The sequence below is a fragment of the Schistocerca serialis genome, chromosome 3 (genome assembly GCF_023864345.2).
Source record: "Schistocerca serialis cubense isolate TAMUIC-IGC-003099 chromosome 3, iqSchSeri2.2, whole genome shotgun sequence".
NCBI classification, from domain to species: Eukaryota; Metazoa; Arthropoda; class Insecta; order Orthoptera; family Acrididae; genus Schistocerca; species Schistocerca serialis.
Genome location: NC_064640.1, coordinates 91,484,776 through 91,496,239, shown reverse-complemented (window position 1 = coordinate 91,496,239; position 11,464 = coordinate 91,484,776).

Below are 11,464 nucleotides of genomic sequence, written 5' to 3'. Positions count from 1 at the left end.
ACACAAGTGTAGCGACCTGGCCGCCATCCTGCAAGGATTTAACCCCTTTTATCATCGAGAAATGAACGATTCATGACGGTTACGAATACGGACTGAGTGGAAACATTTTTCTAATGGCCTCCAGTCAGAAAGTCAACGGTTTTAGTTTTCTTTCGGATGTATATTATGAAGTTGAGCAACAATTTTTACGATTTTATATTTATAGTAGTGCAAATTTGTGATTATTTTGAGTATGCACCATAGAATCAAACATTTTGTCTTATGTGACAGGTATTACACAACAAAAAGTCGCTTTTGACTGGAATTATTTATATTTATGGAATATTCTGTCGGTTCTTGGAGGAAGATAGTCATATTAATAACCTGAATACACATTATTAATTTTCCACAATGATATTTATTTAATATAGTTCGTTATGAAATGGCTTTCGACTTGACAGGCCGTCGTCAAATAACTTAATACTAAACAGGTAGTTCACACAACTTAAGCGAGAGCGCAAAGCTGTAGAAGGGTCCTTGTACAAAGATATGTGACATTTCATGACGATATAGATACAAAATACAAGCATTCTATCGCTTGAGCCTTGTCCCGCAGGGTCAGCCATCGTTCATCGGATTTGGCGTGTTAATGTTTAAGGGGTGGTCGGATGCCCTTCCTGCCGCCGCCCCCTACCCCACGGAATGGAATTAGTGTACCCCAACTGCGTCGAGTGTAATCCATGGAATAGTGCGAATGTGTTCAGATGTCTGCGAGCCGTGAAACTGAGGCGGAACATGGGGACCAGTCCGGTATTCACCTAGCGGGATGTGGAAAACTGCAGAAAAACCACATCCAGGCTGGCCAGCACAACGGCCCTCGTCGTTAATCCGCCGGGCGGATTCGATCCGTGGCCGGCGCGCCTACCCGAGTCCAGGAAGCAACACGTTAGCGTTCTCGGCTACCCTGGCGGGTATACAAAATACAGGTATAGTGTAAAATTTAAGCCGACTCTGAGCAAATAAGTCTTATATTACAGTATAAAAAATTAAAACTATGTGAACGTATGAGCCAAAGATGTTGTACAAGTGAGTAATGGCACAACTGGAGAATGTGATGAATAAACCGAAAATAAAGAGTGGGAGAGGAAGTCTATGGAATGTGAGTGCTAAACAATTATAAAAAGCTTGTTATCTAATGATGAGACTAATAACAGCTGGCTGCTGTCACTTTAATAAGCATGAGTAATGGATTTGTATTAGGTCATTAAGGACCAGGTCAGGATTCTTTGACTGGTGTTTACTAAGGCCCAGAATTTCAAGTTATGTTCCTTTTCTGCCTTTAGTTCCTTTACGGAGAACATCACATTTCACATCACACGAATGACATACATTCAGAACATCTTCAGCAGAGGATTCATATCTCAGACAACAGAACTATATGCAGCATTCGTCGGCAAAATGATATTATTAGTCTAATTGCTAATATTTCTTTATTAAATGTGTCTCTATTGAATACAAGTAGAACTCTGCACTGATTTCGTTAATTACATTCGCGTTATCGTTTCCGTCCATCTTCATCCCGTTACACGCATTCGATATTGTTACTTATCAGTTCACAGCTTCCTTACACATTAATTAGTATATTGGGAGTAATATTCATCAGTTCTCTTATAGTACTTCACCTTGACTAGTCACGCTGATACACTTTGTAATCTTGGTCCAACGCCCTCATTATTTCCGCCAATGATCCTGAACTATACATACCTAAGATTTCTGCGTATAGCCAATTATTTTAACTGATCCACGTTTCCCACGTTTAATATTCTCTCTGAGAAACTTATCAAGTTTCTTTCTGACGCGGCTACGTTTCAGATCTTCAGTGCGTTTTTATCGTATCGCTGTTCAAAATTCTCCTATTCCAGGCAGCAAGCGCAAGTCCAACGAACCTGTGCACGGCAACCCTGCATGAAAATGCTAATTTACTTGCCTTATTAAAGTAAGCGCAGAATGTACGTTTGAAACTTATTCTTTCTAAAACGCAAGCAATCTCGGGCGCTCACAACATTCTGGACCGCCACTTAGACAGAGCTGAACACACAACTGCACTCTGTAAGAAGATGTCGGCGTCACTTCATCCACTACAGATATATAAAAAAGTTTTCCCACTGGAGTTTGAATCAAACTGGAAGAGTCACTAATACTTCCCATGTTTGGTTATGGTAATCCTATTCTCCAAGAACTTTCGTATGAGAGCTCATGCCGGCTGGAACTGACGATGAATACTTCTGTGCGATACATTGGTGTTGTGCGTTATTTCGGCCTTATCACTCTTGAATACGAACTTTTCCATTTGGTCTGTGCAGATACGTGGAGAGAGAATCATCCCCTGGGTTTGCTCTATCGTCTTTTCAGTTATTGCACTCACTCTTATTTATATTCTAATCTTACATTACTACCTGAACTACACAGCAGAAATACCCGTTCTAAAAAAAAGCAAAACACTCTCTGTAACACTACATAACACCCATGTACTCTGTATCATCGTCTGTATTAGGAACTCGACTGTGGCACAATATTCCCCAAAGTACCAGAGAATTTAAATTCCTTTTTACATTAAAAAGACAGTTACTAGCCTACCTTCTATCAAATTAACTGTCACTTCCATATACTTGTCTGCAGCTGACTCTCGTCAACGGCCCCTCCCCCACAACTTTTTCCTCCCCCTTGTCTATAGAGTTCTCTATTTAATTCTGGCCGGCCGAAGTGGCCGTGCGGTTAAAGGCGCTGCAGTCTGGAACCGCAAGACCGCTACGGTCGCAGGTTCGAATCCTGCCTCGGGCATGGATGTTTGTGATGTCCTTAGGTTAGTTAGGTTTAACTAGTTCTAAGTTCTAGGGGACTAATGACCTCAGCAGTTGAGTTCCATAGTGCTCAGAGCCATTTAATTCTGATCTTCCTTAACAAAGAATCTCACTGTCATTTTAATCCTCTCGAATTTTATTATTCCTTCCGCTTCTAACAACACTAAACACTACCTCAAAAGTTCTAAGAGATTAATATCATTCTTAATGCCATTTATTGTTATTGTTATTGATTATTACTGTGAAGGTTTTGCAATGTAAATGGTATGTGTTGTTCCTTCTCAGATGAAAGAGATGATGTTAAGGCCTTAACCTGCTCAGGGCAAACAAGCAGTAAGTAAAAAATCACAAAAACTGTTATAAATAGAATATAGGAATGCAAATAAAGTAGTGTCAGATTTTCACTTCTCAGCAACGTCGATGTCAGTGCAGCGGAGGAAGGAGCTCTATTGGAGAAGGAAGTGCTGTTGACGTTTTTAAGGATTAGTCCAAAACTCGGTATAAAAGAACTGATAAAAATACACAGGATCCAATTTATTATGGTCTGCTGTAGAATAGGAATCGAATCGCTTAAATAGACGAATACATCAGCAACTAGTCTTGACTTACGGTTACCAAAAGATAGAGTCTATTATTGAATAGAAGGTAGGTGTAAAGTTTCATTCAGGAATCGACGCTGCACACGGAAGGAAGGTTCAACTTTAGAACACCATAGATATATGGGTCACTAAAGGATGACTTCTAGTTAAGTTGAAGCAGTATCGTGGAGAGCTAAAAGCAGATTTCTGGCTCAGTTGGAAATATGTATGGGAAGACCTCAGTTGCAGACTTGTTAAAGGAATATCCCGACATTGAGCTGAAGTGAATCAGATAAAAAGCAAAAAATATGAATTACGGCGGCCTGAGGGTGTATTTCAACTGCATCACAGTACGTGGTTTTGAGAGAACTATTTACTTATGATACGCATTCGCAAACTGCGAATACGGTTACACAACAGCTATACGATTTGCTAGTAGCATATGAAAATTTGTGCCGGACAGGGACTCGAAACCGCATATCTCTCTTGTCGCGAGCGGTAGCCTTAACCAATTCGGATATTAGAGCACTTTCAGAAATCGACTCAAACCTTCATATGTTTTAGTGCTTACGCCCCGTACAGCTTGTACACAAATTGTGTGATTCCCGCGTAGAGAGACGCATAATGTTTCTCGTCAGGCTGCCTTGCTTTGACATGAAATACAGTTGTGCAACGTCTATATTTTACACTGCCTGTATAGCTTGATGCATTCGGACACGCATACATGCCCGAAGGAACAGACTCCGATGACGGTCGACAGCCGAATTAAATTGTGAAATCTATTCACAAATTATGAATACGATTACATCACATCTACACGATTTACTACTGATATTGTGAACTGTACGCACTCTTGGCTTTGAAGAGGACGTCATCCGTCACATAGAAGAAAGCCTGAACACGAGTACTCGTAACATTGCCCATGCTATGGGCTCCTGTAGCGCACATAGGTCAGAGCTCGTGTCCACTGTGTGCGTAAAGCGGAAGATATGAAACAGATCCGATCATCACACTTATTTTACATCCAAACGGTAACTTCCCGAATATGGGTTACATACCAAAACTTTATCTACTAAGATGATTCTTTAATTGCTGAGAGCCTGTTATAGGAACTATAAAACACGCTGTATGAGTAAAATAAACCAGTTCGCCATTTGTGTTACGTTTATTTCAATAACTAACATCAAATTAAATCGCAGCCGCATTTTTGGTTATACAAATACACCATTACTACAAGGTTAAATTAAAAATTAAATATTATATTATAGAATTAAAATTACTATAATATGCAGTAAGTTTTAACTGCGTTGTACGGAGGAAGGGTTTCAGCATAATTGAGAAATTTCAGGGTTTGTGACAAGTTTCATGATTTTAGAGGGACCGTGGTAAAGCACTGGCCTCGCATCCTCTCTCCTCCCTGACCAACCATATTCAGCCATTGTCTGATTTCTCTGTATTGCTGAAGGTGGTTGTCCTGGTGATTGTTTTGTCACGGACACGTCCGATTCCTTTCGATTCATTTCCAGCTTGCACTGCCTTTCTAATAACTTCGTTGTTGCAACTTCCTGGCAGATTAAAACTGTGTGCCGACCGAGACTCGAACTCGGGACCTTTGCCCTTCGCGGGCAAGTGTTCTACCAACTGAGCTACCCAAGCACGACTCACGCCCCGTCCTCACAGCTTTACTTCTGCCAGTACGTCGTCTCCTACCTCCCAAACTTAACAGAAGCTCTCCTGCGAACATTGCAGAACTAGCACTCCTGAAAGAAAGGATATTGCGGAGACATGGCTTAGCCACAGCCTGGGGGATGTTTCCTTCGTTGTTGACGGGACTTCTTTCCCTCAATTTGACGATTTGTAAAACAAACACTTTTCAATAACAGTGAATATGGTTTATAGCACACACAACTTTATTACTGTTAAGAGTAAGCATATGTACTGTATTCAGTTCATAGAAGGTCGTCGTTTTGGAAAAGGAAGAATCATGGTTCTAACATAACCTCCGTTACGTGTGAAGGAAGAAGGGAATCTGGAGAAATCGCGAGTCGGCCAACACGAAGAGGCTAGCCATTACCTTTCGTATTCTATTCGCAAATGACTGTACCACATAATGTCACTCATTCTGTCCTAGAGGTCCTTACCCGATATAAACGTTGGGGGCAACAGAATCAGCCTGCGGTCTATTCCAAATGGTGGAGCTCGAAACTTTCTGAGTAGCGTTTGGAAGAAGGATCTCCTCCTTTCGTCAGAAGATTCCCATGTAAGCACACGGAGCATTTCAGAAGTACTGCTATACTGACTTAACAAAAAATTAAATAAATATAGCAACTTGCCCCTGAATATCTTCATTCGGACTCTCGAGCAGAACTCAGGAATGGGTCTGTAGTGTGTTCGGAAATTCCCGTTACAAACTTCTAGGAATTGTGGAGTTGAGTGAGTACATAACATTGTGAATAGAGACTCATGACCGGAAACATACCGTTTCCATTTCCATTCTACGACGGTTTCACTTCAGATGTGTAAGGCATCCACGTGGTTTGGCTTCCTACGAGACTCCTGTAGAGACAAAGGAAGATACGCTGGCACGAGTTTTGGCCGCTGCACTAGAAACTGAAGAGACACTAGGTGGGATGGAGACTGTGTACCAGACCGTGTTTCGTAAGTACAAAGTCTGTAACGACGCTGGTGATCGCCACATCGAGCCGCTGTTGTAAAGCATCATTACTGTTCTGTACTTGCAGTGTGCTGAGTTTCTTTTTTTTCTTTTTTTTTTTTTTTTTTTTTTTTTGCAGTAACGTAAGCACTTAATGTTTAAGTGTTAATACAAACAAATGTGATTATGTGATAAACGGATTTTTCGTTATGTTTCCTTTTGAATTGTTACCTAATAATTGTGCTGCTTCACGCCTCCTTCAGTTCCTCAAACAGAAGTGGATGAGTCAAACATCTGGACTGAAACCATCGTAGAACGAAAACGGTACGTTTCCAGACAGGGATTCCTGCTTAAAATATTATGTACTCACTTCCATCTACAAGTCCTAGAAATTCGTAATGAGAATTTTCGAACACTTGCACAGTAAACTCCCGTTTATCCGAATCGCGTTTATTCGAAATCCGCTTTGTTCGAACAAATATTTCCGATTTTCGCGGCTCACATTGGCACTGTCTCACGCATCGCGCATCTACGAATTTGGCTAGCTAGACTGACACTTGACAAATTTCAACTTGTCTGCGACTGGAGCCATGCATTCGCTGGTGTTTTTCGGCAGTCTACTGGCGCGTGTCAAAAGTCCCAATATGTTGGTTGAAGTTTTAGCCTGCTTCTTGTTCGTATTGCGTGGTTTCATGCCATTGCCATCTATTGGAACTCCTTGGAAGTACAGTATTGCTCCATGCAGCGCGAAGTAGCCCTGTCGAAACCGAAAATGAGAGTGCGGCGCCAAACCCTTTCCGCCTTTTGTCGGTACATCAGACGAAGCCGAGCGTTTGACAATTTAGCACTGAACGTACAACGCACTGTTGTGTTGCCGCCTGGGCGTAGGTAGGACAGGGGAGAAGGGATAGATGTATCGAATGCTTTCATTCGATGGCTGCCACAGCCTGGTTTCAAAAGTCAAAACCTTTGTCCAGTGGATCTCGAGTGTTGTCAAGTCGTGCGTCTGTGTGTTTTCGATTTAACGTTTCGTGCTCGCGCTTCGTGCTTTAAAATGTCCTGAGATAAAAGTGCCCAAAATTCAAAAAAGAATCAGTCGAATGTCGGTAAAAAGACGCTGAACGCGACTACAGGCTCGAAACGAAAAGAGAATGTGATTTCGTTGGAACAAAAGCTTCGCGCTATGCAGAGAATTTACGCTGGTGAGCAACCCGCGAAAGCTGCTGCGGATTTGAACGACGGTAGGAGTACGATTACTGAGTGGAAGACAAATCCATCGGAAATTGAAAAATTTTCTTCCATCCAAGCATCAAGCACGGAGTGAAATATCGAAAAAAAATGAGAAAAGGTGCACACCATCAGTTAAGAAAGGCCTTATTTTTGTGGCACGAACGAATACGAGCCAAAGGTGCGCCAGTTTCAGGTCCTCAACTTCGTCAGAAAGCGACGACTTTTAATGAGCTGATTGAAGGAAAGGAGCAAGAATTCCTTGCAAGTGATGGCTGGCTGGATCGGTTCAAGAAGCGGCATGGCATTCGTGAAACAGCCATCAGTGGCGAATCCCGGGATGAAGCCATTATCGCTGGTTTTAAGAATAAACTGCACACAGTCATAGACAAAGGAGGTTGTACTGGCGATTGCTTCTAAACAAGAAAAAACGGCATCCGGATATAAAAAAGCAAAGAAAGAGTTACTGTCCTCGCGTGCAGTAATGAGACTGGCAATCATGAACTGCGCTTTACTTTTATTGGCAGATTCAAAAAACCAAGAGCATTTAGACGGCAACCAGCTGATAAACCTCTGCTATCATGGTACACGAATCAGTCTAAGGCATGGGTTAACGGTGCCATCTTCGGTGAGTGGTTCCAGGCAGAGTTTGATCCAGCTGTATAAAAGTACATGGAGGAAAATGGACGTCCTCGAAAAGCGCTACTTCTTGTGGACAACGCTCCTTCTCACCCAGATGATCTACAAGATGGGGATATCAAAGTTGTGTTTCTGCCATCAAACGTCACGTCTCTATGTCAACCGATGGACCAAGGTGTTCGTGAGGTATGGTTTGGTTTTGTTTTGCTATAGAGCGCAAAACACAACTGGGGTCATATGCGCCCAAGTCAAAACTACAGAACACGAAGACAGAGAGGAGTTAAAAAACGACTATACGTCACTTCCAATTGACACAAAAGAAGACAGCTAAAAAGTAAAAAAGTAGAAAGGGCTAAAAAAGACACCATACTGAAACCGAGGTCATAAACTAAAAATTAGTTGGCCTTGTCCATGTTGATTTGGAGGATAAAAAGTAAAACGCGGTCGACAGTCCGTGCGTCATTCGCTAAAACGGCTGATAACTGAGACCGCAAACCCAAGCGGGAACGTAAACGGTTAACAAATGGGCATTCCGCCAGGAAGTGGCAGAAAGTTAAAACTCGCAGTGAACATACGTTAAGCTACATTCAGATCCGATGATGGCACCTTTAGTGTGTTGAAACTGGTTATCCTGTAAACAGTATTTAAGCGATCTTGGCTTTTGAATTATTTCTAATTAAAATATGGCCGCAATTTGTACAAAGTGTTGGGGAAGTGCCACTTATCAAATCACGATGGCTAAAAAGGCAGTGCCCAATACGCAGCCGAGTTAGGTCGTCCAAGCCGCTGGGAGAGGCTTAATAAGCTGTTCTTGAGGTGATGAAAAAGCATTACAGACGCAAGCTGCTGGAATACTTAATCGGGGCGATTGATGCTGAAGAAGATTTTGAGCAAACTCTTAAAAAGTCTAGGTTTTAGGTGTTATTAATTGGATTGTTGACGCTTGGAATCTAATTCCTCCAATTTCTCTCGTTAGGTCTTCGAAAAACTCTTAGATCATAAGGCAACTCAACAGTGGTGAGTGGCCGCGCGGTTCTGGCGCTGCAGTCTGGAACCGCGAGACCGCTACGGTCGCAGGTTCGAATCCTGCCTCGGGCATGGATGTTTGTGATGTCCTTAGGTTAGTTAGGTTTAACTAGTTCTAAGTTCTAGGGGACTAATGACCTCAGCAGTTGAGTCCCATAGTGCTCAGAGCCATTTGAACAGCGGTGAGGAGAAGGAAGCAAAGCGGAAAATCAAGCTGACGTGCCAGAAACAGATGAAAATCACGTAATTTTGGTGAATTCACTGGAGAAGCTACCGGGTTGTGAAGAGGCGAACTTCGAAGACGTTGAGGAGTGGACGGAAAACGACTTTTTTGATTTGACTGAGGAAGAAATCGTCCAAATAGCGACCAGTCAGAAAGAGTCAGAAGAACATGTCTCTGATGACGAAGCAGAGAAAAAAATTCCTCACATAATCGGTTACGAAGTGATCCAAACCGCCGGCCGCGGTGGTCTAGCGGTTCTAGGCGCTCAGTCCGGTACCGCGGGACTGCTACGGTCGCAGGTTCGAATCCTGCCTCGGGCATGGATGTGTGTGATGTCCTTAGGTTAGTTAGATTTACGTAGTTCTAAGTTCTAGGGGACTGATGACCACAGATGTTAAGTCCCATAGTGCTCAGAGCCATTTGATCCAAACCGCCCTGGATTACATCAGCCAGCAGGAGGAGGCGACTTATAGCGAAATTGTTACCTACGTTGGAGATATATTGCATTAACAAAAGTTTCTCAAGCCAAAAAACAAAAAACCATTACATACTTTTTTACCAAAAAATAAAATCTAATGAAGCGTCCTAGAACGTCAACGTCCATAAGTTAAAAGATGTTTGTTTTTTTACTTTAAAGTTCCTTTAGGCAAACTTTTCGTGCCTTTCAGTAATCTCTAGATTTGCTTCCTAATTTTGTACAGTAGTTTATTTTTTATTCAAAAACGTAGGTAATAGAATTAAAACTCCTGGTTTCTCCTGCTGCCAAATAGGACAGATTTTTTTTTTTTGCTGTAAGAACGCAAAATAAACGAGCTTTGTTATTCAGCATTTAAAAACGTTGAGTTTTCAATGACACTTTGGCGCCTTTTTAAGACGTCAAATCAATTTTTTCAATCAAAAACATGCAGGCTTATTCACAACCATATCAATAACTTTATACGTACCCTATTAACCTTTAACGATCGTATTTCGCGGTATTGACGCAATTCGGGGTGTTTCACGCGTGAAAACAGGGGGACTTCGGTTTATCCGAATCTTTCGTTACCCGAACTGGCCGCCGTCCCCATCATTTCGGATGAACGGGAGTTTACTGTATATGCTGCCTCCTTTACAAGTGTGGTACACTTTACGAGATCTCTTTGAGTAAACCGTAGACAGCTATTCGTTTTCGATGCAGCAGACCATACGTGCTTGTTCCATTTCATGTCCTGCTCCTACTAAATCAATTCGAATTTGTCAACTAGCTTCTTGCGCGTTTATATCAACAGAATAAAATTCTTATTTTCCTTTCCCTAATTTCAGTAACGTGAGCGAGAATCCAGTCCTTAGCAAAAATTCTGTTGCCTTTAGTAGAAATGTTCGCCGTTCTAGACCTAGTAAAACGCATGTTGAAGCAGAAACACTACCCCGCCTTTCGAATGGAATCAGGTCCAGACTGCTAGGTGTTGGATTGTGGCGAACGCTATATGATAGTGACCTATCTGGTATGCTGTTAAGTAGAAAGTGAACTAGTAGACGACATGGCTCTCATACGAACTTAGAAGTGGCGCCGTAGTGAGCCATAGGATCGCATTGATTGTGGCGAACGCTATATGATAGTGACCTATCTGGTATGCTGTTAAGTAGAAGGTGAACTAGTAGACGACATGGCTCTCATACGAACTTAGAAGTGGCGCCGTGGTGAACCATAGGATCGCATTCTGAAGGACGGTGCTTCAGATCCTGATTCGGCCATCCAGATTCGGGATTTCCTCATAAGATAAAATATAGTATGGCCCCATTCGAAAGAAAACGTCCAATTTTCTTTCCCATCCTTGCTCAGCTCGATCTTATGTTCTGTCTTTACTGACTTCATAATAAATTCTTCTCGACCAGATTGACGTTATTCGGGATTCATAGAAGTGGTTGTGTTACATTTAGACCATGTCTTAGCCTGTCCGCTTGTTCACTGTTAGCCGGCCGCGGTGGCCGAGCGGTTCTAGGCGCTTGAGTCCGGAACCGCGCGACTGCTACGGTCGCAACTTCGAATCCTGCCTCAGGCATGGAACTGTGTGTTGTCCTTAGGTTAGTTAGGTTTAATTAGTTCGAAGTTCTGGGCGACTGATGACCTCAGACGTTAAGTCGCAAAGTTCTCAGAGCCATTTGAACCACTGTATCAAGTAAAAAAAAAAAAAAAAATCACATTTCGTGTTACATTATGTTTGTGTGAATGTCCAAATTGAATATTTAGTTGCGTTGTGTGTATATCTCACCAATAATTATTTTCTTGATACATCTG